Raw genomic sequence first — 26,852 nt, forward strand, 5'->3', positions numbered from 1 at the left:
TTTGTGGATATGTTGTGTGTTTGGCCTTGTGCATTCTGTGCGGCTCTGTGCGCTGCAGGTTTCATGTGCGTTTGGAGTCGTGCGTGAAATGTGTGCTGCTTAGATTCGGTGTTCTTTTTGTTGTGGTATACGTGTGTCTTCAATGTGGGTTTGTATGTTCGGTATGTGTGGTGTGCGTTTTGCATGTGTGACTGTGATTTGTGCGTGTGGTTGGCGTTTGGAGTAATGAGCGTAATTTGTTATGTGTGTACTGTGTGTGGCCATGCTTGGCCTGTGTGCCTCACTGTGTGTGTTGTGATTACTCTGAGAACCGTGGTTCATGTGAATTGTGTGCAGTTATGTGCCCGGTGTGTGTGGGGTCCGCGTAGTGTGATGTGCTGTTTGTGTGTTGGGAGGTTGTAGGTAAACTGGCTTTGCGTGTTGTGGGTGATTTGCATGTGTGTTGTATTGTGGGTGTTGTATGTAGTGTGTGTTGTTTGTGCTATTGTGATGTGCAGTTTTGTGGGCGTTGTGTTGTGTGGGCTCTGTTGTTCCTTTTTTAATGTCTTTCTGCGTGGGTGGTGTGTTACGTGTTTTTTACTGAGTGCTGTGTGTGTTTGATATGTGTTGGGCCTTCTGGGTTTGTCGCGCGCGTGTGTGTGGGGTGCTGTTTGTGTTGTGAGTGTATGGTAGTGAACGATTTGTGGTGTTTGTTTTGTGAACCTGTGTGTATTCTGGTTTGCTGTGCTGTGTGCGCTGTGTGTTCTTGTGTGTTTTGTGCCGTGTTGTCTGTGATCTGTGGGTCTCGTTTATTTTCTGTGTGCTGTGTGTTGTCCGTGTTGTGTGTGTTGTGCATGTGCCATGTGTGGTATTGGGTTCTTCACTGCTTGTTGAGTACATTGTTCTGTGTACTTTTCTCTGTGTGGCGTGCAACGTGTGATGTGTGTGGTGGTGACTTGCGTGTCGTGTGCATTGAGTGATTCTTTGTGTGTTGTATATTTTGTCATTTATTGATGAGTTATCCGTTGGTGTTTGTAAATGTGTTTGCTGTGTGGCTTCCTGTGTCCTGTTTCGTGTGTAACGTGTCTGGTCTTTCTGTTGTCTGTTGCGTTATGTCCTGCGTTCTGGGTTGTGTGAGTGCTGTCTATTCGCTTTCTGGGTGTTACGTACAGGGTAGACGTTGGGGGCTCTGTGTATTTAGAGCATCCTGTGTGATGCCAGCTTTGCGTTGTGTCTGACGTGCTCTGAGTGTGTATTTGGTGTGGGTGTGCTTCTGTGTGTTTTGACACGGGCTGTCTGCGTGTGGGTCCGCGTGTGCTCTGTATTGCATGCTTGTCGTTTTGAGTGTTGTGTGTAGTGCCTCATAGGTGTGTTGTGTGTGTTTTTGTTGGTTGTGTGTGGATTTGTATGTGTTGTGCCTGCTTGGTGTGTGGGATTGTGATTTGTGTGTTGCTGTGTTAGAGAGGTTGTGTGTGGTGCTTGGCGGTTTGAGTTATGCACGTGATGAGAGATGTGTTGACTGTGCGTGGTTGTGCTTGTCTAGTATGCCTCATGGTGTGTGCCATACGTAGCCTGAGCAATGTTTCTCGCGTGTGTTCTGAGAAGTTATGTGCCTTGAGGTGTGTGGTGTGTGTCTTTTGACTTTTGTTTTTGCATGCATCTGTGTTATGTGTGTGTTCTGCGTTATGCTCCTGTGTGAGAATGTATGTGTGGTGTGTCCGTGCGTGGTTGTGTGTGTAGCGTGCTGTATGGGCCATGTGTGCTATTTGTCTTCTTTGTTGGTCTCGTGTGTTTCGAGTATGGATTTGTGAGTGTTGTGTGTGTTTTGCGTATGTGATTGTGACTCGTGTGTGGTTGTGTTTGAGTGGCTGAGTGTGGTGTGGTTGTTACGTGTGTGATGCGAAATGTGTTGTGCGTGTGTGGTTGTGCTTGCTCAGTGTGCCTCGTTGTGTTTGCTGCATGTACTCTGCCAGATGTGGTCTCTGTGTTTTATGAGAAATATGGGCTCTGTTGTGTCTGGTGTGAGCCCTGCGACTGTCTGTTGGGTCGATATACATTTTGAGTTTTGTGTGTGTGTGTGGGGTGGGGGGGGGGTGAGTGCATTGTGCAGGCGTGCCCGTGTGTATATGTGTGTGTGGGGTGCCTGTGTGCGGTGGTACGTGGGGTGTGCAGTGTGTGAAATGTGTGCTATGTGCGTTTACTATTGGCTGTGTGTTTTGTGTATGCGCTGTGTGTGTCTTGCGTGTGCGTGTGCGATACGTGTTTGGCTGTGTTTGAGAGGTTTTGTGTGTAATTGGTTGCTGTGAGTGTGAGTTGAGATGTGTTCTCTGTATGCGGTTCTGCTTGTGTAGTGTGCCTCATTGTGTGAGTGGTGTGTACATGGTTAAATGCGATTTGTGAGAAATGGGTGCCTTTGTGTCCTGTGATGTATGTGGTGTGTGTTGTTTCATACGTTGTGTTGTTTGTGACTTGAGTTTGTGTGTGTTCTCCGTATCATTGTGTTAGTGGGTGTTGTGTTTTTTGTTATCCCCTGAGTGTGTGGCTTCTTAATGTGTGGTACGTAGTGGTTGCTTCACTTCACTCCGTGTGCTGTGTTGTCAATGCAGGGTTTTGTGTGTGTTATGAGGTGTGATGTGTAATTCGTGTGTGATGTTTGTGTGTGTTGTGTGCTGCATTGATCTGTGATTTGTGTACTACTTCGGGTGTTGTGGTAATGCATTGATGTGTTTCTTTTAATGTGTGTGTCGTGTGCGCAATGTTTTTGTTGTGCGTCTTTTCTGTGATGTGTTTTGTGTTTGTTGGGTTTGGTGTTATGTGTGAGGTGCCTCGTTTGTCTTTTGTGTATATGGCAGGGTGTGTTTTGTTGTGTCTGTTGAGTGATTGTGTGTGTATTCTGTGTCGTGTTACATTTCGCATGCTGTGTTATTGTGTGACTTTTTGCTGTGATGTCGGTGATCTGCTGGTTTAGTGTGCGGGGCGGTGTTAATGTGGTTGTGTGTGTTTTACTGTGTGTTGCGTTCCTTCTGTGCTGTGACTGTTGTGTATGTGACGTGTGCAGTTTGGGTACTTTGTTGTTTGTAGTGTGTGTTCTGCGTGTATTTCCCTGTGGAGTGCTGTGTGACCTGTGCGGTTGAGGGTGGTTCTGTGTGGGGTGTTGTGTGCTTGGATTGTGCCTTTGTGTGTGGCATGTTCGGCGTCATTTGTGTAGCATGTTGTGTTCGTGGTTGGGAATGTCGCAATAGTCTGTGAACGGTTTCCGGTTTCATGTTTAATGAGGGATGCGACCGCACGTGTGTTGCGTGACGTGCAATGTGTTGTGTTCTCAGTTGCCTGTGCGTTGTGTGTACTCTTACCTGTTTTGAGTATAATTTGTGTGTGTGCGTTGTGTCATCTGTGTGTTTTACGTGTTGTGTGGGATACTAACTGTGTTGTGTCTAATATGCACTGTGGATATGTTGTGCGCTTTGCACTGTGTGTTCTGGGAGGCTCTGTGTGCTGTACGACTTATGTGTGTTTTGTGTGGTATGTGTAGTGTGTGAAATGAGGGTTTCATAAATTCAGTGCTCTCTTTGTGGTTTGTGTGTTTTTTGCATGTCAATCGGCATGTGTTGTGTGTGGTGTGTGCTTTGAGCGTGTGGTTGTGACTTGTGTGTGGTTGTGTTTGAGTGTATGTGTGGGTGTTTGCTTGCTTCGTGTGTGATGTGAGATGTGTTGTCTGTGCGTGGTTGTGCTTGTTAAATGTGCCTAATTGGGTGTGCTGTGGGCGCTCTGTGGAATGTGGTTCATGTGTGTTGTGAGAAATCGTGTGCTTTGATGTGTCTGGTGTGTGCCTTGTGACTTGTATTGCTACATTTTGGGTCTCGTGCGTGTGCGCTTTGCGTAGTGCAGCCCGTGGCTGGATATGAGTGCGGGGTGTCTGTGCGTGACTGTGTGTGTGGTGCGTAGTGTGTGAAATGTGGCGCTATGTGGGTTTTTGTTGGTTGTGTGCTTTTCATGTGGTTTCGTGTGTGGTGTGCCTGTTTTGCGTGTGTGATTGTGATTTGTGTTTGGCTGTGTTTGAGAGGCTGTGTGTGCGTTGGATTTGAGTTATGTGTGTGATGTGAGATGTGTCGTCTGTGTGTGGTTGTGCTTGTTAGTGTGCCGCCTCGCTGTGCTTGTTGTGTGTTGTCACTGAACTGTGAGTTGTGTGAACTGTGTGTGCCTTGACGTCCTGTGATGTTTGCGCTGTGTGTTGTTTTCCGTGATGTGCTGTGTGCGTGTTGGGAGGTTCTGTGTGTTCTCTCTGTACGTGTTTGTGGGTGTTTCTTGTGCGCGTTGTGGGGGCTCCTAGAGTGTGTGTCGTTTGGGGCCTTACGTGTGGTATGTAGTGGTTGCGTTGTCCTGTGTGTGTTGCTTTGTTAATGCAGGGTGCTGTGTACTGTTATGAGTTGTGATATCAATTTCTGTGTGTGATGCTTGTGTGTGTCGTGGGATGTGCTGCTCTGTTATTTGTGCTTGTGTTGCGTGTATTCTTGCCTGTGTGTTGCGTATTTGTGTGTTGGGTGGTCTGTGTGTTTTGCAAGTTGAGTGAGATACCGTGGGCTATGACCGATAGCTTTGTGGATATGTTGTGTGTTTGGCCTTGTGCATTCTGTGCGGCTCTGTGCGCTGCAGGTTTCATGTGCGTTTGGAGTCGTGCGTGAAATGTGTGCTGCTTAGATTCGGTGTTCTTTTTGTTGTGGTATACGTGTGTCTTCAATGTGGGTTTGTATGTTCGGTATGTGTGGTGTGCGTTTTGCATGTGTGACTGTGATTTGTGCGTGTGGTTGGCGTTTGGAGTAATGAGCGTAATTTGTTATGTGTGTACTGTGTGTGGCCATGCTTGGCCTGTGTGCCTCACTGTGTGTGTTGTGATTACTCTGAGAACCGTGGTTCATGTGAATTGTGTGCAGTTATGTGCCCGGTGTGTGTGGGGTCCGCGTAGTGTGATGTGCTGTTTGTGTGTTGGGAGGTTGTAGGTAAACTGGCTTTGCGTGTTGTGGGTGATTTGCATGTGTGTTGTATTGTGGGTGTTGTATGTAGTGTGTGTTGTTTGTGCTATTGTGATGTGCAGTTTTGTGGGCGTTGTGTTGTGTGGGCTCTGTTGTTCCTTTTTTAATGTCTTTCTGCGTGGGTGGTGTGTTACGTGTTTTTTACTGAGTGCTGTGTGTGTTTGATATGTGTTGGGCCTTCTGGGTTTGTCGCGCGCGTGTGTGTGGGGTGCTGTTTGTGTTGTGAGTGTATGGTAGTGAACGATTTGTGGTGTTTGTTTTGTGAACCTGTGTGTATTCTGGTTTGCTGTGCTGTGTGCGCTGTGTGTTCTTGTGTGTTTTGTGCCGTGTTGTCTGTGATCTGTGGGTCTCGTTTATTTTCTGTGTGCTGTGTGTTGTCCGTGTTGTGTGTGTTGTGCATGTGCCATGTGTGGTATTGGGTTCTTCACTGCTTGTTGAGTACATTGTTCTGTGTACTTTTCTCTGTGTGGCGTGCAACGTGTGATGTGTGTGGTGGTGACTTGCGTGTCGTGTGCGTTGAGTGATTCTTTGTGTGTTGTATATTTTGTCATTTATTGATGAGTTATCCGTTGGTGTTTGTAAATGTGTTTGCTGTGTGGCTTCCTGTGTCCTGTTTCGTGTGTAACGTGTCTGGTCTTTCTGTTGTCTGTTGCGTTATGTCCTGCGTTCTGGGTTGTGTGAGTGCTGTCTATTCGCTTTCTGGGTGTTACGTACAGGGTAGACGTTGGGGGCTCTGTGTATTTAGAGCATCCTGTGTGATGCCAGCTTTGCGTTGTGTCTGACGTGCTCTGAGTGTGTATTTGGTGTGGGTGTGCTTCTGTGTGTTTTGACACGGGCTGTCTGCGTGTGGGTCCGCGTGTGCTCTGTATTGCATGCTTGTCGTTTTGAGTGTTGTGTGTAGTGCCTCATAGGTGTGTTGTGTGTGTTTTTGTTGGTTGTGTGTGGATTTGTATGTGTTGTGCCTGCTTGGTGTGTGGGATTGTGATTTGTGTGTTGCTGTGTTAGAGAGGTTGTGTGTGGTGCTTGGCGGTTTGAGTTATGCACGTGATGAGAGATGTGTTGACTGTGCGTGGTTGTGCTTGTCTAGTATGCCTCATGGTGTGTGCCATACGTAGCCTGAGCAATGTTTCTCGCGTGTGTTCTGAGAAGTTATGTGCCTTGAGGTGTGTGGTGTGTGTCTTTTGACTTTTGTTTTTGCATGCATCTGTGTTATGTGTGTGTTCTGCGTTATGCTCCTGTGTGAGAATGTATGTGTGGTGTGTCCGTGCGTGGTTGTGTGTGTAGCGTGCTGTATGGGCCATGTGTGCTATTTGTCTTCTTTGTTGGTCTCGTGTGTTTCGAGTATGGATTTGTGAGTGTTGTGTGTGTTTTGCGTATGTGATTGTGACTCGTGTGTGGTTGTGTTTGAGTGGCTGAGTGTGGTGTGGTTGTTACGTGTGTGATGCGAAATGTGTTGTGCGTGTGTGGTTGTGCTTGCTCAGTGTGCCTCGTTGTGTTTGCTGCATGTACTCTGCCAGATGTGGTCTCTGTGTTTTATGAGAAATATGGGCTCTGTTGTGTCTGGTGTGAGCCCTGCGACTGTCTGTTGGGTCGATATACATTTTGAGTTTTGTGTGTGTGTGTGGGGTGGGGGGGGGGTGAGTGCATTGTGCAGGCGTGCCCGTGTGTATATGTGTGTGTGGGGTGCCTGTGTGCGGTGGTACGTGGGGTGTGCAGTGTGTGAAATGTGTGCTATGTGCGTTTACTATTGGCTGTGTGTTTTGTGTATGCGCTGTGTGTGTCTTGCGTGTGCGTGTGCGATACGTGTTTGGCTGTGTTTGAGAGGTTTTGTGTGTAATTGGTTGCTGTGAGTGTGAGTTGAGATGTGTTCTCTGTATGCGGTTCTGCTTGTGTAGTGTGCCTCATTGTGTGAGTGGTGTGTACATGGTTAAATGCGATTTGTGAGAAATGGGTGCCTTTGTGTCCTGTGATGTATGTGGTGTGTGTTGTTTCATATGTTGTGTTGTTTGTGACTTGAGTTTGTGTGTGTTCTCCGTATCATTGTGTTAGTGGGTGTTGTGTTTTTTGTTATCCCCTGAGTGTGTGGCTTCTTAATGTGTGGTACGTAGTGGTTGCTTCACTTCACTCCGTGTGCTGTGTTGTCAATGCAGGGTTTTGTGTGTGTTATGAGGTGTGATGTGTAATTCGTGTGTGATGTTTGTGTGTGTTGTGTGCTGCATTGATCTGTGATTTGTGTACTACTTCGGGTGTTGTGGTAATGCATTGATGTGTTTCTTTTAATGTGTGTGTCGTGTGCGCAATGTTTTTGTTGTGCGTCTTTTCTGTGATGTGTTTTGTGTTTGTTGGGTTTGGTGTTATGTGTGAGGTGCCTCGTTTGTCTTTTGTGTATATGGCAGGGTGTGTTTTGTTGTGTCTGTTGAGTGATTGTGTGTGTATTCTGTGTCGTGTTACATTTCGCATGCTGTGTTATTGTGTGACTTTTTGCTGTGATGTCGGTGATCTGCTGGTTTAGTGTGCGGGGCGGTGTTAATGTGGTTGTGTGTGTTTTACTGTGTGTTGCGTTCCTTCTGTGCTGTGACTGTTGTGTATGTGACGTGTGCAGTTTGGGTACTTTGTTGTTTGTAGTGTGTGTTCTGCGTGTATTTCCCTGTGGAGTGCTGTGTGACCTGTGCGGTTGAGGGTGGTTCTGTGTGGGGTGTTGTGTGCTTGGATTGTGCCTTTGTGTGTGGCATGTTCGGCGTCATTTGTGTAGCATGTTGTGTTCGTGGTTGGGAATGTCGCAATAGTCTGTGAACGGTTTCCGGTTTCATGTTTAATGAGGGATGCGACCGCACGTGTGTTGCGTGACGTGCAATGTGTTGTGTTCTCAGTTGCCTGTGCGTTGTGTGTACTCTTACCTGTTTTGAGTATAATTTGTGTGTGTGCGTTGTGTCATCTGTGTGTTTTACGTGTTGTGTGGGATACTAACTGTGTTGTGTCTAATATGCACTGTGGATATGTTGTGCGCTTTGCACTGTGTGTTCTGGGAGGCTCTGTGTGCTGTACGACTTATGTGTGTTTTGTGTGGTATGTGTAGTGTGTGAAATGAGGGTTTCATAAATTCAGTGCTCTCTTTGTGGTTTGTGTGTTTTTTGCATGTCAATCGGCATGTGTTGTGTGTGGTGTGTGCTTTGAGCGTGTGGTTGTGACTTGTGTGTGGTTGTGTTTGAGTGTATGTGTGGGTGTTTGCTTGCTTCGTGTGTGATGTGAGATGTGTTGTCTGTGCGTGGTTGTGCTTGTTAAATGTGCCTAATTGGGTGTGCTGTGGGCGCTCTGTGGAATGTGGTTCATGTGTGTTGTGAGAAATCGTGTGCTTTGATGTGTCTGGTGTGTGCCTTGTGACTTGTATTGCTACATTTTGGGTCTCGTGCGTGTGCGCTTTGCGTAGTGCAGCCCGTGGCTGGATATGAGTGCGGGGTGTCTGTGCGTGACTGTGTGTGTGGTGCGTAGTGTGTGAAATGTGGCGCTATGTGGGTTTTTGTTGGTTGTGTGCTTTTCATGTGGTTTCGTGTGTGGTGTGCCTGTTTTGCGTGTGTGATTGTGATTTGTGTTTGGCTGTGTTTGAGAGGCTGTGTGTGCGTTGGATTTGAGTTATGTGTGTGATGTGAGATGTGTCGTCTGTGTGTGGTTGTGCTTGTTAGTGTGCCGCCTCGCTGTGCTTGTTGTGTGTTGTCACTGAACTGTGAGTTGTGTGAACTGTGTGTGCCTTGACGTCCTGTGATGTTTGCGCTGTGTGTTGTTTTCCGTGATGTGCTGTGTGCGTGTTGGGAGGTTCTGTGTGTTCTCTCTGTACGTGTTTGTGGGTGTTTCTTGTGCGCGTTGTGGGGGCTCCTAGAGTGTGTGTCGTTTGGGGCCTTACGTGTGGTATGTAGTGGTTGCGTTGTCCTGTGTGTGTTGCTTTGTTAATGCAGGGTGCTGTGTACTGTTATGAGTTGTGATATCAATTTCTGTGTGTGATGCTTGTGTGTGTCGTGGGATGTGCTGCTCTGTTATTTGTGCTTGTGTTGCGTGTATTCTTGCCTGTGTGTTGCGTATTTGTGTGTTGGGTGGTCTGTGTGTTTTGCAAGTTGAGTGAGATACCGTGGGCTATGACCGATAGCTTTGTGGATATGTTGTGTGTTTGGCCTTGTGCATTCTGTGCGGCTCTGTGCGCTGCAGGTTTCATGTGCGTTTGGAGTCGTGCGTGAAATGTGTGCTGCTTAGATTCGGTGTTCTTTTTGTTGTGGTATACGTGTGTCTTCAATGTGGGTTTGTATGTTCGGTATGTGTGGTGTGCGTTTTGCATGTGTGACTGTGATTTGTGCGTGTGGTTGGCGTTTGGAGTAATGAGCGTAATTTGTTATGTGTGTACTGTGTGTGGCCATGCTTGGCCTGTGTGCCTCACTGTGTGTGTTGTGATTACTCTGAGAACCGTGGTTCATGTGAATTGTGTGCAGTTATGTGCCCGGTGTGTGTGGGGTCCGCGTAGTGTGATGTGCTGTTTGTGTGTTGGGAGGTTGTAGGTAAACTGGCTTTGCGTGTTGTGGGTGATTTGCATGTGTGTTGTATTGTGGGTGTTGTATGTAGTGTGTGTTGTTTGTGCTATTGTGATGTGCAGTTTTGTGGGCGTTGTGTTGTGTGGGCTCTGTTGTTCCTTTTTTAATGTCTTTCTGCGTGGGTGGTGTGTTACGTGTTTTTTACTGAGTGCTGTGTGTGTTTGATATGTGTTGGGCCTTCTGGGTTTGTCGCGCGCGTGTGTGTGGGGTGCTGTTTGTGTTGTGAGTGTATGGTAGTGAACGATTTGTGGTGTTTGTTTTGTGAACCTGTGTGTATTCTGGTTTGCTGTGCTGTGTGCGCTGTGTGTTCTTGTGTGTTTTGTGCCGTGTTGTCTGTGATCTGTGGGTCTCGTTTATTTTCTGTGTGCTGTGTGTTGTCCGTGTTGTGTGTGTTGTGCATGTGCCATGTGTGGTATTGGGTTCTTCACTGCTTGTTGAGTACATTGTTCTGTGTACTTTTCTCTGTGTGGCGTGCAACGTGTGATGTGTGTGGTGGTGACTTGCGTGTCGTGTGCGTTGAGTGATTCTTTGTGTGTTGTATATTTTGTCATTTATTGATGAGTTATCCGTTGGTGTTTGTAAATGTGTTTGCTGTGTGGCTTCCTGTGTCCTGTTTCGTGTGTAACGTGTCTGGTCTTTCTGTTGTCTGTTGCGTTATGTCCTGCGTTCTGGGTTGTGTGAGTGCTGTCTATTCGCTTTCTGGGTGTTACGTACAGGGTAGACGTTGGGGGCTCTGTGTATTTAGAGCATCCTGTGTGATGCCAGCTTTGCGTTGTGTCTGACGTGCTCTGAGTGTGTATTTGGTGTGGGCGTGCTTCTGTGTGTTTTGACACGGGCTGTCTGCGTGTGGGTCCGCGTGTGCTCTGTATTGCATGCCTGTCGTTTTGAGTGTTGTGTGTAGTGCCTCATAGGTGTGTTGTGTGTGTTTTCGTTGGTTGTGTGTGGATTTGTATGTGTTGTGCCTGCTTGGTGTGTGGGATTGTGATTTGTGTGTTGCTGTGTTAGAGAGGTTGTGTGTGGTGCTTGGCGGTTTGAGTTATGCACGTGATGAGAGATGTGTTGACTGTGCGTGGTTGTGCTTGTCTAGTATGCCTCATGGTGTGTGCCATACGTAGCCTGAGCAATGTTTCTCGCGTGTGTTCTGAGAAGTTATGTGCCTTGAGGTGTGTGGTGTGTGTCTTTTGACTTTTGTTTTTGCATGCATCTGTGTTATGTGTGTGTTCTGCGTTATGCTCCTGTGTGAGAATGTATGTGTGGTGTGTCCGTGCGTGGTTGTGTGTGTAGCGTGCTGTATGGGCCATGTGTGCTATTTGTCTTCTTTGTTGGTCTCGTGTGTTTCGAGTATGGATTTGTGAGTGTTGTGTGTGTTTTGCGTATGTGATTGTGACTCGTGTGTGGTTGTGTTTGAGTGGCTGAGTGTGGTGTGGTTGTTACGTGTGTGATGCGAAATGTGTTGTGCGTGTGTGGTTGTGCTTGCTCAGTGTGCCTCGTTGTGTTTGCTGCATGTACTCTGCCAGATGTGGTCTCTGTGTTTTATGAGAAATATGGGCTCTGTTGTGTCTGGTGTGAGCCCTGCGACTGTCTGTTGGGTCGATATACATTTTGAGTTTTGTGTGTGTGTGTGGGGTGGGGGGGGGGTGAGTGCATTGTGCAGGCGTGCCCGTGTGTATATGTGTGTGTGGGGTGCCTGTGTGCGGTGGTACGTGGGGTGTGCAGTGTGTGAAATGTGTGCTATGTGCGTTTACTATTGGCTGTGTGTTTTGTGTATGCGCTGTGTGTGTCTTGCGTGTGCGTGTGCGATACGTGTTTGGCTGTGTTTGAGAGGTTTTGTGTGTAATTGGTTGCTGTGAGTGTGAGTTGAGATGTGTTCTCTGTATGCGGTTCTGCTTGTGTAGTGTGCCTCATTGTGTGAGTGGTGTGTACATGGTTAAATGCGATTTGTGAGAAATGGGTGCCTTTGTGTCCTGTGATGTATGTGGTGTGTGTTGTTTCATATGTTGTGTTGTTTGTGACTTGAGTTTGTGTGTGTTCTCCGTATCATTGTGTTAGTGGGTGTTGTGTTTTTTGTTATCCCCTGAGTGTGTGGCTTCTTAATGTGTGGTACGTAGTGGTTGCTTCACTTCACTCCGTGTGCTGTGTTGTCAATGCAGGGTTTTGTGTGTGTTATGAGGTGTGATGTGTAATTCGTGTGTGATGTTTGTGTGTGTTGTGTGCTGCATTGATCTGTGATTTGTGTACTACTTCGGGTGTTGTGGTAATGCACTGATGTGTTTCTTTTAATGTGTGTGTCGTGTGCGCAATGTTTTTGTTGTGCGTCTTTTCTGTGATGTGTTTTGTGTTTGTTGGGTTTGGTGTTATGTGTGAGGTGCCTCGTTTGTCTTTTGTGTATATGGCAGGGTGTGTTTTGTTGTGTCTGTTGAGTGATTGTGTGTGTATTCTGTGTCGTGTTACATTTCGCATGCTGTGTTATTGTGTGACTTTTTGCTGTGATGTCGGTGATCTGCTGGTTTAGTGTGCGGGGCGGTGTTAATGTGGTTGTGTGTGTTTTACTGTGTGTTGCGTTCCTTCTGTGCTGTGACTGTTGTGTATGTGACGTGTGCAGTTTGGGTACTTTGTTGTTTGTAGTGTGTGTTCTGCGTGTATTTCCCTGTGGAGTGCTGTGTGACCTGTGCGGTTGAGGGTGGTTCTGTGTGGGGTGTTGTGTGCTTGGATTGTGCCTTTGTGTGTGGCATGTTCGGCGTCATTTGTGTAGCATGTTGTGTTCGTGGTTGGGAATGTCGCAATAGTCTGTGAACGGTTTCCGGTTTCATGTTTAATGAGGGATGCGACCGCACGTGTGTTGCGTGACGTGCAATGTGTTGTGTTCTCAGTTGCCTGTGCGTTGTGTGTACTCTTACCTGTTTTGAGTATAATTTGTGTGTGTGCGTTGTGTCATCTGTGTGTTTTACGTGTTGTGTGGGATACTAACTGTGTTGTGTCTAATATGCACTGTGGATATGTTGTGCGCTTTGCACTGTGTGTTCTGGGAGGCTCTGTGTGCTGTACGACTTATGTGTGTTTTGTGTGGTATGTGTAGTGTGTGAAATGAGGGTTTCATAAATTCAGTGCTCTCTTTGTGGTTTGTGTGTTTTTTGCATGTCAATCGGCATGTGTTGTGTGTGGTGTGTGCTTTGAGCGTGTGGTTGTGACTTGTGTGTGGTTGTGTTTGAGTGTATGTGTGGGTGTTTGCTTGCTTCGTGTGTGATGTGAGATGTGTTGTCTGTGCGTGGTTGTGCTTGTTAAATGTGCCTAATTGGGTGTGCTGTGGGCGCTCTGTGGAATGTGGTTCATGTGTGTTGTGAGAAATCGTGTGCTTTGATGTGTCTGGTGTGTGCCTTGTGACTTGTATTGCTACATTTTGGGTCTCGTGCGTGTGCGCTTTGCGTAGTGCAGCCCGTGGCTGGATATGAGTGCGGGGTGTCTGTGCGTGACTGTGTGTGTGGTGCGTAGTGTGTGAAATGTGGCGCTATGTGGGTTTTTGTTGGTTGTGTGCTTTTCATGTGGTTTCGTGTGTGGTGTGCCTGTTTTGCGTGTGTGATTGTGATTTGTGTTTGGCTGTGTTTGAGAGGCTGTGTGTGCGTTGGATTTGAGTTATGTGTGTGATGTGAGATGTGTCGTCTGTGTGTGGTTGTGCTTGTTAGTGTGCCGCCTCGCTGTGCTTGTTGTGTGTTGTCACTGAACTGTGAGTTGTGTGAACTGTGTGTGCCTTGACGTCCTGTGATGTTTGCGCTGTGTGTTGTTTTCCGTGATGTGCTGTGTGCGTGTTGGGAGGTTCTGTGTGTTCTCTCTGTACGTGTTTGTGGGTGTTTCTTGTGCGCGTTGTGGGGGCTCCTAGAGTGTGTGTCGTTTGGGGCCTTACGTGTGGTATGTAGTGGTTGCGTTGTCCTGTGTGTGTTGCTTTGTTAATGCAGGGTGCTGTGTACTGTTATGAGTTGTGATATCAATTTCTGTGTGTGATGCTTGTGTGTGTCGTGGGATGTGCTGCTCTGTTATTTGTGCTTGTGTTGCGTGTATTCTTGCCTGTGTGTTGCGTATTTGTGTGTTGGGTGGTCTGTGTGTTTTGCAAGTTGAGTGAGATACCGTGGGCTATGACCGATAGCTTTGTGGATATGTTGTGTGTTTGGCCTTGTGCATTCTGTGCGGCTCTGTGCGCTGCAGGTTTCATGTGCGTTTGGAGTCGTGCGTGAAATGTGTGCTGCTTAGATTCGGTGTTCTTTTTGTTGTGGTATACGTGTGTCTTCAATGTGGGTTTGTATGTTCGGTATGTGTGGTGTGCGTTTTGCATGTGTGACTGTGATTTGTGCGTGTGGTTGGCGTTTGGAGTAATGAGCGTAATTTGTTATGTGTGTACTGTGTGTGGCCATGCTTGGCCTGTGTGCCTCACTGTGTGTGTTGTGATTACTCTGAGAACCGTGGTTCATGTGAATTGTGTGCAGTTATGTGCCCGGTGTGTGTGGGGTCCGCGTAGTGTGATGTGCTGTTTGTGTGTTGGGAGGTTGTAGGTAAACTGGCTTTGCGTGTTGTGGGTGATTTGCATGTGTGTTGTATTGTGGGTGTTGTATGTAGTGTGTGTTGTTTGTGCTATTGTGATGTGCAGTTTTGTGGGCGTTGTGTTGTGTGGGCTCTGTTGTTCCTTTTTTAATGTCTTTCTGCGTGGGTGGTGTGTTACGTGTTTTTTACTGAGTGCTGTGTGTGTTTGATATGTGTTGGGCCTTCTGGGTTTGTCGCGCGCGTGTGTGTGGGGTGCTGTTTGTGTTGTGAGTGTATGGTAGTGAACGATTTGTGGTGTTTGTTTTGTGAACCTGTGTGTATTCTGGTTTGCTGTGCTGTGTGCGCTGTGTGTTCTTGTGTGTTTTGTGCCGTGTTGTCTGTGATCTGTGGGTCTCGTTTATTTTCTGTGTGCTGTGTGTTGTCCGTGTTGTGTGTGTTGTGCATGTGCCATGTGTGGTATTGGGTTCTTCACTGCTTGTTGAGTACATTGTTCTGTGTACTTTTCTCTGTGTGGCGTGCAACGTGTGATGTGTGTGGTGGTGACTTGCGTGTCGTGTGCGTTGAGTGATTCTTTGTGTGTTGTATATTTTGTCATTTATTGATGAGTTATCCGTTGGTGTTTGTAAATGTGTTTGCTGTGTGGCTTCCTGTGTCCTGTTTCGTGTGTAACGTGTCTGGTCTTTCTGTTGTCTGTTGCGTTATGTCCTGCGTTCTGGGTTGTGTGAGTGCTGTCTATTCGCTTTCTGGGTGTTACGTACAGGGTAGACGTTGGGGGCTCTGTGTATTTAGAGCATCCTGTGTGATGCCAGCTTTGCGTTGTGTCTGACGTGCTCTGAGTGTGTATTTGGTGTGGGTGTGCTTCTGTGTGTTTTGACACGGGCTGTCTGCGTGTGGGTCCGCGTGTGCTCTGTATTGCATGCTTGTCGTTTTGAGTGTTGTGTGTAGTGCCTCATAGGTGTGTTGTGTGTGTTTTTGTTGGTTGTGTGTGGATTTGTATGTGTTGTGCCTGCTTGGTGTGTGGGATTGTGATTTGTGTGTTGCTGTGTTAGAGAGGTTGTGTGTGGTGCTTGGCGGTTTGAGTTATGCACGTGATGAGAGATGTGTTGACTGTGCGTGGTTGTGCTTGTCTAGTATGCCTCATGGTGTGTGCCATACGTAGCCTGAGCAATGTTTCTCGCGTGTGTTCTGAGAAGTTATGTGCCTTGAGGTGTGTGGTGTGTGTCTTTTGACTTTTGTTTTTGCATGCATCTGTGTTATGTGTGTGTTCTGCGTTATGCTCCTGTGTGAGAATGTATGTGTGGTGTGTCCGTGCGTGGTTGTGTGTGTAGCGTGCTGTATGGGCCATGTGTGCTATTTGTCTTCTTTGTTGGTCTCGTGTGTTTCGAGTATGGATTTGTGAGTGTTGTGTGTGTTTTGCGTATGTGATTGTGACTCGTGTGTGGTTGTGTTTGAGTGGCTGAGTGTGGTGTGGTTGTTACGTGTGTGATGCGAAATGTGTTGTGCGTGTGTGGTTGTGCTTGCTCAGTGTGCCTCGTTGTGTTTGCTGCATGTACTCTGCCAGATGTGGTCTCTGTGTTTTATGAGAAATATGGGCTCTGTTGTGTCTGGTGTGAGCCCTGCGACTGTCTGTTGGGTCGATATACATTTTGAGTTTTGTGTGTGTGTGTGGGGTGGGGGGGGGGTGAGTGCATTGTGCAGGCGTGCCCGTGTGTATATGTGTGTGTGGGGTGCCTGTGTGCGGTGGTACGTGGGGTGTGCAGTGTGTGAAATGTGTGCTATGTGCGTTTACTATTGGCTGTGTGTTTTGTGTATGCGCTGTGTGTGTCTTGCGTGTGCGTGTGCGATACGTGTTTGGCTGTGTTTGAGAGGTTTTGTGTGTAATTGGTTGCTGTGAGTGTGAGTTGAGATGTGTTCTCTGTATGCGGTTCTGCTTGTGTAGTGTGCCTCATTGTGTGAGTGGTGTGTACATGGTTAAATGCGATTTGTGAGAAATGGGTGCCTTTGTGTCCTGTGATGTATGTGGTGTGTGTTGTTTCATATGTTGTGTTGTTTGTGACTTGAGTTTGTGTGTGTTCTCCGTATCATTGTGTTAGTGGGTGTTGTGTTTTTTGTTATCCCCTGAGTGTGTGGCTTCTTAATGTGTGGTACGTAGTGGTTGCTTCACTTCACTCCGTGTGCTGTGTTGTCAATGCAGGGTTTTGTGTGTGTTATGAGGTGTGATGTGTAATTCGTGTGTGATGTTTGTGTGTGTTGTGTGCTGCATTGATCTGTGATTTGTGTACTACTTCGGGTGTTGTGGTAATGCATTGATGTGTTTCTTTTAATGTGTGTGTCGTGTGCGCAATGTTTTTGTTGTGCGTCTTTTCTGTGATGTGTTTTGTGTTTGTTGGGTTTGGTGTTATGTGTGAGGTGCCTCGTTTGTCTTTTGTGTATATGGCAGGGTGTGTTTTGTTGTGTCTGTTGAGTGATTGTGTGTGTATTCTGTGTCGTGTTACATTTCGCATGCTGTGTTATTGTGTGACTTTTTGCTGTGATGTCGGTGATCTGCTGGTTTAGTGTGCGGGGCGGTGTTAATGTGGTTGTGTGTGTTTTACTGTGTGTTGCGTTCCTTCTGTGCTGTGACTGTTGTGTATGTGACGTGTGCAGTTTGGGTACTTTGTTGTTTGTAGTGTGTGTTCTGCGTGTATTTCCCTGTGGAGTGCTGTGTGACCTGTGCGGTTGAGGGTGGTTCTGTGTGGGGTGTTGTGTGCTTGGATTGTGCCTTTGTGTGTGGCATGTTCGGCGTCATTTGTGTAGCATGTTGTGTTCGTGGTTGGGAATGTCGCAATAGTCTGTGAACGGTTTCCGGTTTCATGTTTAATGAGGGATGCGACCACACGTGTGTTGCGTGACGTGCAATGTGTTGTGTTCTCAGTTGCCTGTGCGTTGTGTGTACTCTTACCTGTTTTGAGTATAATTTGTGTGTGTGCGTTGTGTCATCTGTGTGTTTTACGTGTTGTGTGGGATACTAACTGTGTTGTGTCTAATATGCACTGTGGATATGTTGTGCGCTTTGCACTGTGTGTTCTGGGAGGCTCTGTGTGCTGTACGACTTATGTGTGTTTTGTGTGGTATGTGTAGTGTGTGAAATGAGGGTTTCATAAATTCAGTGCTCTCTTTGTGGTTTGTGTGTTTTTTGCATGTCAATCGGCATGTGTTGTGTGTGGTGTGTGCTTTGAGCGTGTGGTTGTGACTTGTGTGTGGTTGTGTTTGAGTGTATGTGTGGGTGTTTGCTTGCTTCGTGTGTGATGTGAGATGTGTTGTCTGTGCGTGGTTGTGCTTGTTAAATGTGCCTAATTGGGTGTGCTGTGGGCGCTCTGTGGAATGTGGTTCATGTGTGTTGTGAGAAATCGTGTGCTTTGATGTGTCTGGTGTGTGCCTTGTGACTTGTATTGCTACATTTTGGGTCTCGTGCGTGTGCGCTTTGCGTAGTGCAGCCCGTGGCTGGATATGAGTGCGGGGTGTCTGTGCGTGACTGTGTGTGTGGTGCGTAGTGTGTGAAATGTGGCGCTATGTGGGTTTTTGTTGGTTGTGTGCTTTTCATGTGGTTTCGTGTGTGGTGTGCCTGTTTTGCGTGTGTGATTGTGATTTGTGTTTGGCTGTGTTTGAGAGGCTGTGTGTGCGTTGGATTTGAGTTATGTGTGTGATGTGAGATGTGTCGTCTGTGTGTGGTTGTGCTTGTTAGTGTGCCGCCTCGCTGTGCTTGTTGTGTGTTGTCACTGAACTGTGAGTTGTGTGAACTGTGTGTGCCTTGACGTCCTGTGATGTTTGCGCTGTGTGTTGTTTTCCGTGATGTGCTGTGTGCGTGTTGGGAGGTTCTGTGTGTTCTCTCTGTACGTGTTTGTGGGTGTTTCTTGTGCGCGTTGTGGGGGCTCCTAGAGTGTGTGTCGTTTGGGGCCTTACGTGTGGTATGTAGTGGTTGCGTTGTCCTGTGTGTGTTGCTTTGTTAATGCAGGGTGCTGTGTACTGTTATGAGTTGTGATATCAATTTCTGTGTGTGATGCTTGTGTGTGTCGTGGGATGTGCTGCTCTGTTATTTGTGCTTGTGTTGCGTGTATTCTTGCCTGTGTGTTGCGTATTTGTGTGTTGGGTGGTCTGTGTGTTTTGCAAGTTGAGTGAGATACCGTGGGCTATGACCGATAGCTTTGTGGATATGTTGTGTGTTTGGCCTTGTGCATTCTGTGCGGCTCTGTGCGCTGCAGGTTTCATGTGCGTTTGGAGTCGTGCGTGAAATGTGTGCTGCTTAGATTCGGTGTTCTTTTTGTTGTGGTATACGTGTGTCTTCAATGTGGGTTTGTATGTTCGGTATGTGTGGTGTGCGTTTTGCATGTGTGACTGTGATTTGTGCGTGTGGTTGGCGTTTGGAGTAATGAGCGTAATTTGTTATGTGTGTACTGTGTGTGGCCATGCTTGGCCTGTGTGCCTCACTGTGTGTGTTGTGATTACTCTGAGAACCGTGGTTCATGTGAATTGTGTGCAGTTATGTGCCCGGTGTGTGTGGGGTCCGCGTAGTGTGATGTGCTGTTTGTGTGTTGGGAGGTTGTAGGTAAACTGGCTTTGCGTGTTGTGGGTGATTTGCATGTGTGTTGTATTGTGGGTGTTGTATGTAGTGTGTGTTGTTTGTGCTATTGTGATGTGCAGTTTTGTGGGCGTTGTGTTGTGTGGGCTCTGTTGTTCCTTTTTTAATGTCTTTCTGCGTGGGTGGTGTGTTACGTGTTTTTTACTGAGTGCTGTGTGTGTTTGATATGTGTTGGGCCTTCTGGGTTTGTCGCGCGCGTGTGTGTGGGGTGCTGTTTGTGTTGTGAGTGTATGGTAGTGAACGATTTGTGGTGTTTGTTTTGTGAACCTGTGTGTATTCTGGTTTGCTGTGCTGTGTGCGCTGTGTGTTCTTGTGTGTTTTGTGCCGTGTTGTCTGTGATCTGTGGGTCTCGTTTATTTTCTGTGTGCTGTGTGTTGTCCGTGTTGTGTGTGTTGTGCATGTGCCATGTGTGGTATTGGGTTCTTCACTGCTTGTTGAGTACATTGTTCTGTGTACTTTTCTCTGTGTGGCGTGCAACGTGTGATGTGTGTGGTGGTGACTTGCGTGTCGTGTGCGTTGAGTGATTCTTTGTGTGTTGTATATTTTGTCATTTATTGATGAGTTATCCGTTGGTGTTTGTAAATGTGTTTGCTGTGTGGCTTCCTGTGTCCTGTTTCGTGTGTAACGTGTCTGGTCTTTCTGTTGTCTGTTGCGTTATGTCCTGCGTTCTGGGTTGTGTGAGTGCTGTCTATTCGCTTTCTGGGTGTTACGTACAGGGTAGACGTTGGGGGCTCTGTGTATTTAGAGCATCCTGTGTGATGCCAGCTTTGCGTTGTGTCTGACGTGCTCTGAGTGTGTATTTGGTGTGGGTGTGCTTCTGTGTGTTTTGACACGGGCTGTCTGCGTGTGGGTCCGCGTGTGCTCTGTATTGCATGCTTGTCGTTTTGAGTGTTGTGTGTAGTGCCTCATAGGTGTGTTGTGTGTGTTTTTGTTGGTTGTGTGTGGATTTGTATGTGTTGTGCCTGCTTGGTGTGTGGGATTGTGATTTGTGTGTTGCTGTGTTAGAGAGGTTGTGTGTGGTGCTTGGCGGTTTGAGTTATGCACGTGATGAGAGATGTGTTGACTGTGCGTGGTTGTGCTTGTCTAGTATGCCTCATGGTGTGTGCCATACGTAGCCTGAGCAATGTTTCTCGCGTGTGTTCTGAGAAGTTATGTGCCTTGAGGTGTGTGGTGTGTGTCTTTTGACTTTTGTTTTTGCATGCATCTGTGTTATGTGTGTGTTCTGCGTTATGCTCCTGTGTGAGAATGTATGTGTGGTGTGTCCGTGCGTGGTTGTGTGTGTAGCGTGCTGTATGGGCCATGTGTGCTATTTGTCTTCTTTGTTGGTCTCGTGTGTTTCGAGTATGGATTTGTGAGTGTTGTGTGTGTTTTGCGTATGTGATTGTGACTCGTGTGTGGTTGTGTTTGAGTGGCTGAGTGTGGTGTGGTTGTTACGTGTGTGATGCGAAATGTGTTGTGCGTGTGTGGTTGTGCTTGCTCAGTGTGCCTCGTTGTGTTTGCTGCATGTACTCTGCCAGATGTGGTCTCTGTGTTTTATGAGAAATATGGGCTCTGTTGTGTCTGGTGTGAGCCCTGCGACTGTCTGTTGGGTCGATATACATTTTGAGTTTTGTGTGTGTGTGTGGGGTGGGGGGGGGTGAGTGCATTGTGCAGGCGTGCCCGTGTGTATATGTGTGTGTGGGGTGCCTGTGTGCGGTGGTACGTGGGGTGTGCAGTGTGTGAAATGTGTGCTATGTGCGTTTACTATTGGCTGTGTGTTTTGTGTATGCGCTGTGTGTGTCTTGCGTGTGCGTGTGCGATACGTGTTTGGCTGTGTTTGAGAGGTTTTGTGTGTAATTGGTTGCTGTGAGTGTGAGTTGAGATGTGTTCTCTGTATGCGGTTCTGCTTGTGTAGTGTGCCTCATTGTGTGAGTGGTGTGTACATGGTTAAATGCGATTTGTGAGAAATGGGTGCCTTTGTGTCCTGTGATGTATGTGGTGTGTGTTGTTTCATATGTTGTGTTGTTTGTGACTTGAGTTTGTGTGTGTTCTCCGTATCATTGTGTTAGTGGGTGTTGTGTTTTTTGTTATCCCCTGAGTGTGTGGCTTCTTAATGTGTGGTACGTAGTGGTTGCTTCACTTCACTCCGTGTGCTGTGTTGTCAATGCAGGGTTTTGTGTGTGTTATGAGGTGTGATGTGTAATTCGTGTGTGATGTTTGTGTGTGTTGTGTGCTGCATTGATCTGTGATTTGTGTACTACTTCGGGTGTTGTGGTAATGCATTGATGTGTTTCTTTTAATGTGTGTGTCGTGTGCGCAATGTTTTTGTTGTGCGTCTTTTCTGTGATGTGTTTTGTGTTTGTTGGGTTTGGTGTTATGTGTGAGGTGCCTCGTTTGTCTTTTGTGTATATGGCAGGGTGTGTTTTGTTGTGTCTGTTGAGTGATTGTGTGTGTATTCTGTGTCGTGTTACATTTCGCATGCTGTGTTATTGTGTGACTTTTTGCTGTGATGTCGGTGATCTGCTGGTTTAGTGTGCGGGGCGGTGTTAATGTGGTTGTGTGTGTTTTACTGTGTGTTGCGTTCCTTCTGTGCTGTGACTGTTGTGTATGTGACGTGTGCAGTTTGGGTACTTTGTTGTTTGTAGTGTGTGTTCTGCGTGTATTTCCCTGTGGAGTGCTGTGTGACCTGTGCGGTTGAGGGTGGTTCTGTGTGGGGTGTTGTGTGCTTGGATTGTGCCTTTGTGTGTGGCATGTTCGGCGTCATTTGTGTAGCATGTTGTGTTCGTGGTTGGGAATGTCGCAATAGTCTGTGAACGGTTTCCGGTTTCATGTTTAATGAGGGATGCGACCGCACGTGTGTTGCGTGACGTGCAATGTGTTGTGTTCTCAGTTGCCTGTGCGTTGTGTGTACTCTTACCTGTTTTGAGTATAATTTGTGTGTGTGCGTTGTGTCATCTGTGTGTTTTACGTGTTGTGTGGGATACTAACTGTGTTGTGTCTAATATGCACTGTGGATATGTTGTGCGCTTTGCACTGTGTGTTCTGGGAGGCTCTGTGTGCTGTACGACTTATGTGTGTTTTGTGTGGTATGTGTAGTGTGTGAAATGAGGGTTTCATAAATTCAGTGCTCTCTTTGTGGTTTGTGTGTTTTTTGCATGTCAATCGGCATGTGTTGTGTGTGGTGTGTGCTTTGAGCGTGTGGTTGTGACTTGTGTGTGGTTGTGTTTGAGTGTATGTGTGGGTGTTTGCTTGCTTCGTGTGTGATGTGAGATGTGTTGTCTGTGCGTGGTTGTGCTTGTTAAATGTGCCTAATTGGGTGTGCTGTGGGCGCTCTGTGGAATGTGGTTCATGTGTGTTGTGAGAAATCGTGTGCTTTGATGTGTCTGGTGTGTGCCTTGTGACTTGTATTGCTACATTTTGGGTCTCGTGCGTGTGCGCTTTGCGTAGTGCAGCCCGTGGCTGGATATGAGTGCGGGGTGTCTGTGCGTGACTGTGTGTGTGGTGCGTAGTGTGTGAAATGTGGCGCTATGTGGGTTTTTGTTGGTTGTGTGCTTTTCATGTGGTTTCGTGTGTGGTGTGCCTGTTTTGCGTGTGTGATTGTGATTTGTGTTTGGCTGTGTTTGAGAGGCTGTGTGTGCGTTGGATTTGAGTTATGTGTGTGATGTGAGATGTGTCGTCTGTGTGTGGTTGTGCTTGTTAGTGTGCCGCCTCGCTGTGCTTGTTGTGTGTTGTCACTGAACTGTGAGTTGTGTGAACTGTGTGTGCCTTGACGTCCTGTGATGTTTGCGCTGTGTGTTGTTTTCCGTGATGTGCTGTGTGCGTGTTGGGAGGTTCTGTGTGTTCTCTCTGTACGTGTTTGTGGGTGTTTCTTGTGCGCGTTGTGGGGGCTCCTAGAGTGTGTGTCGTTTGGGGCCTTACGTGTGGTATGTAGTGGTTGCGTTGTCCTGTGTGTGTTGCTTTGTTAATGCAGGGTGCTGTGTACTGTTATGAGTTGTGATATCAATTTCTGTGTGTGATGCTTGTGTGTGTCGTGGGATGTGCTGCTCTGTTATTTGTGCTTGTGTTGCGTGTATTCTTGCCTGTGTGTTGCGTATTTGTGTGTTGGGTGGTCTGTGTGTTTTGCAAGTTGAGTGAGATACCGTGGGCTATGACCGATAGCTTTGTGGATATGTTGTGTGTTTGGCCTTGTGCATTCTGTGCGGCTCTGTGCGCTGCAGGTTTCATGTGCGTTTGGAGTCGTGCGTGAAATGTGTGCTGCTTAGATTCGGTGTTCTTTTTGTTGTGGTATACGTGTGTCTTCAATGTGGGTTTGTATGTTCGGTATGTGTGGTGTGCGTTTTGCATGTGTGACTGTGATTTGTGCGTGTGGTTGGCGTTTGGAGTAATGAGCGTAATTTGTTATGTGTGTACTGTGTGTGGCCATGCTTGGCCTGTGTGCCTCACTGTGTGTGTTGTGATTACTCTGAGAACCGTGGTTCATGTGAATTGTGTGCAGTTATGTGCCCGGTGTGTGTGGGGTCCGCGTAGTGTGATGTGCTGTTTGTGTGTTGGGAGGTTGTAGGTAAACTGGCTTTGCGTGTTGTGGGTGATTTGCATGTGTGTTGTATTGTGGGTGTTGTATGTAGTGTGTGTTGTTTGTGCTATTGTGATGTGCAGTTTTGTGGGCGTTGTGTTGTGTGGGCTCTGTTGTTCCTTTTTTAATGTCTTTCTGCGTGGGTGGTGTCTTACGTGTTTTTTACTGAGTGCTGTGTGTGTTTGATATGTGTTGGGCCTTCTGGGTTTGTCGCGCGCGTGTGTGTGGGGTGCTGTTTGTGTTGTGAGTGTATGGTAGTGAACGATTTGTGGTGTTTGTTTTGTGAACCTGTGTGTATTCTGGTTTGCTGTGCTGTGTGCGCTGTGTGTTCTTGTGTGTTTTGTGCCGTGTTGTCTGTGATCTGTGCGTCTCGTTTATTTTCTGTGTGCTGTGTGTTGTCCGTGTTGTGTGTGTTGTGCATGTGCCATGTGTGGTATTGGGTTCTTCACTGCTTGTTGAGTACATTGTTCTGTGTACTTTTCTCTGTGTGGTGTGCAACGTGTGATGTGTGTGGTGGTGACTTGCGTGTCGTGTGCGTTGAGTGATTCTTTGTGTGTTGTATATTTTGTCATTTATTGATGAGTTATCCGTTGGTGTTTGTAAATGTGTTTGCTGTGTGGCTTCCTGTGTCCTGTTTCGTGTGTAACGTGTCTGGTCTTTCTGTTGTCTGTTGCGTTATGTCCTGCGTTCTGGGTTGTGTGAGTGCTGTCTATTCGCTTTCTGGGTGTTACGTACAGGGTAGACGTTGGGGGCTCTGTGTATTTAGAGCATCCTGTGTGATGCCAGCTTTGCGTTGTGTCTGACGTGCTCTGAGTGTGTATTTGGTGTGGGTGTGCTTCTGTGTGTTTTGACACGGGCTGTCTGCGTGTGGGTCCACGTGTGCTCTGTATTGCATGCTTGTCGTTTTGAGTGTTGTGTGTAGTGCCTCATAGGTGTGTTGTGTGTGTTTTTGTTGGTTGTGTGTGGATTTGTATGTGTTGTGCCTGCTTGGTGTGTGGGATTGTGATTTGTGTGTTGCTGTGTTAGAGAGGTTGTGTGTGGTGCTTGGCGGTTTGAGTTATGCACGTGATGAGAGATGTGTTGACTGTGCGTGGTTGTGCTTGTCTAGTATGCCTCATGGTGTGTGCCATACGTAGCCTGAGCAATGTTTCTCGCGTGTGTTCTGAGAAGTTATGTGCCTTGAGGTGTGTGGTGTGTGTCTTTTGACTTTTGTTTTTGCATGCATCTGTGTTATGTGTGTGTTCTGCGTTATGCTCCTGTGTGAGAATGTATGTGTGGTGTGTCCGTGCGTGGTTGTGTGTGTAGCGTGCTGTATGGGCCATGTGTGCTATTTGTCTTCTTTGTTGGTCTCGTGTGTTTCGAGTATGGATTTGTGAGTGTTGTGTGTGTTTTGCGTATGTGATTGTGACTCGTGTGTGGTTGTGTTTGAGTGGCTGAGTGTGGTGTGGTTGTTACGTGTGTGATGCGAAATGTGTTGTGCGTGTGTGGTTGTGCTTGCTCAGTGTGCCTCGTTGTGTTTGCTGCATGTACTCTGCCAGATGTGGTCTCTGTGTTTTATGAGAAATATGGGCTCTGTTGTGTCTGGTGTGAGCCCTGCGACTGTCTGTTGGGTCGATATACATTTTGAGTTTTGTGTGTGTGTGTGGGGTGGGGGGGGGTGAGTGCATTGTGCAGGCGTGCCCGTGTGTATATGTGTGTGTGGGGTGCCTGTGTGCGGTGGTACGTGGGGTGTGCAGTGTGTGAAATGTGTGCTATGTGCGTTTACTATTGGCTGTGTGTTTTGTGTATGCGCTGTGTGTGTCTTGCGTGTGCGTGTGCGATACGTGTTTGGCTGTGTTTGAGAGGTTTTGTGTGTAATTGGTTGCTGTGAGTGTGAGTTGAGATGTGTTCTCTGTATGCGGTTCTGCTTGTGTAGTGTGCCTCATTGTGTGAGTGGTGTGTACATGGTTAAATGCGATTTGTGAGAAATGGGTGCCTTTGTGTCCTGTGATGTATGTGGTGTGTGTTGTTTCATATGTTGTGTTGTTTGTGACTTGAGTTTGTGTGTGTTCTCCGTATCATTGTGTTAGTGGGTGTTGTGTTTTTTGTTATCCCCTGAGTGTGTGGCTTCTTAATGTGTGGTACGTAGTGGTTGCTTCACTTCACTCCGTGTGCTGTGTTGTCAATGCAGGGTTTTGTGTGTGTTATGAGGTGTGATGTGTAATTCGTGTGTGATGTTTGTGTGTGTTGTGTGCTGCATTGATCTGTGATTTGTGTACTACTTCGGGTGTTGTGGTAATGCATTGATGTGTTTCTTTTAATGTGTGTGTCGTGTGCGCAATGTTTTTGTTGTGCGTCTTTTCTGTGATGTGTTTTGTGTTTGTTGGGTTTGGTGTTATGTGTGAGGTGCCTCGTTTGTCTTTTGTGTATATGGCAGGGTGTGTTTTGTTGTGTCTGTTGAGTGATTGTGTGTGTATTCTGTGTCGTGTTACATTTCGCATGCTGTGTTATTGTGTGACTTTTTGCTGTGATGTCGGTGATCTGCTGGTTTAGTGTGCGGGGCGGTGTTAATGTGGTTGTGTGTGTTTTACTGTGTGTTGCGTTCCTTCTGTGCTGTGACTGTTGTGTATGTGACGTGTGCAGTTTGGGTACTTTGTTGTTTGTAGTGTGTGTTCTGCGTGTATTTCCCTGTGGAGTGCTGTGTGACCTGTGCGGTTGAGGGTGGTTCTGTGTGGGGTGTTGTGTGCTTGGATTGTGCCTTTGTGTGTGGCATGTTCGGCGTCATTTGTGTAGCATGTTGTGTTCGTGGTTGGGAATGTCGCAATAGTCTGTGAACGGTTTCCGGTTTCATGTTTAATGAGGGATGCGACCGCACGTGTGTTGCGTGACGTGCAATGTGTTGTGTTCTCAGTTGCCTGTGCGTTGTGTGTACTCTTACCTGTTTTGAGTATAATTTGTGTGTGTGCGTTGTGTCATCTGTGTGTTTTACGTGTTGTGTGGGATACTAACTGTGTTGTGTCTAATATGCACTGTGGATATGTTGTGCGCTTTGCACTGTGTGTTCTGGGAGGCTCTGTGTGCTGTACGACTTATGTGTGTTTTGTGTGGTATGTGTAGTGTGTGAAATGAGGGTTTCATAAATTCAGTGCTCTCTTTGTGGTTTGTGTGTTTTTTGCATGTCAATCGGCATGTGTTGTGTGTGGTGTGTGCTTTGAGCGTGTGGTTGTGACTTGTGTGTGGTTGTGTTTGAGTGTATGTGTGGGTGTTTGCTTGCTTCGTGTGTGATGTGAGATGTGTTGTCTGTGCGTGGTTGTGCTTGTTAAATGTGCCTAATTGGGTGTGCTGTGGGCGCTCTGTGGAATGTGGTTCATGTGTGTTGTGAGAAATCGTGTGCTTTGATGTGTCTGGTGTGTGCCTTGTGACTTGTATTGCTACATTTTGGGTCTCGTGCGTGTGCGCTTTGCGTAGTGCAGCCCGTGGCTGGATATGAGTGCGGGGTGTCTGTGCGTGACTGTGTGTGTGGTGCGTAGTGTGTGAAATGTGGCGCTATGTGGGTTTTTGTTGGTTGTGTGCTTTTCATGTGGTTTCGT

This window comes from Manis pentadactyla, chromosome 6 (assembly GCF_030020395.1).
Source record: "Manis pentadactyla isolate mManPen7 chromosome 6, mManPen7.hap1, whole genome shotgun sequence".
NCBI classification, from domain to species: Eukaryota; Metazoa; Chordata; class Mammalia; order Pholidota; family Manidae; genus Manis; species Manis pentadactyla.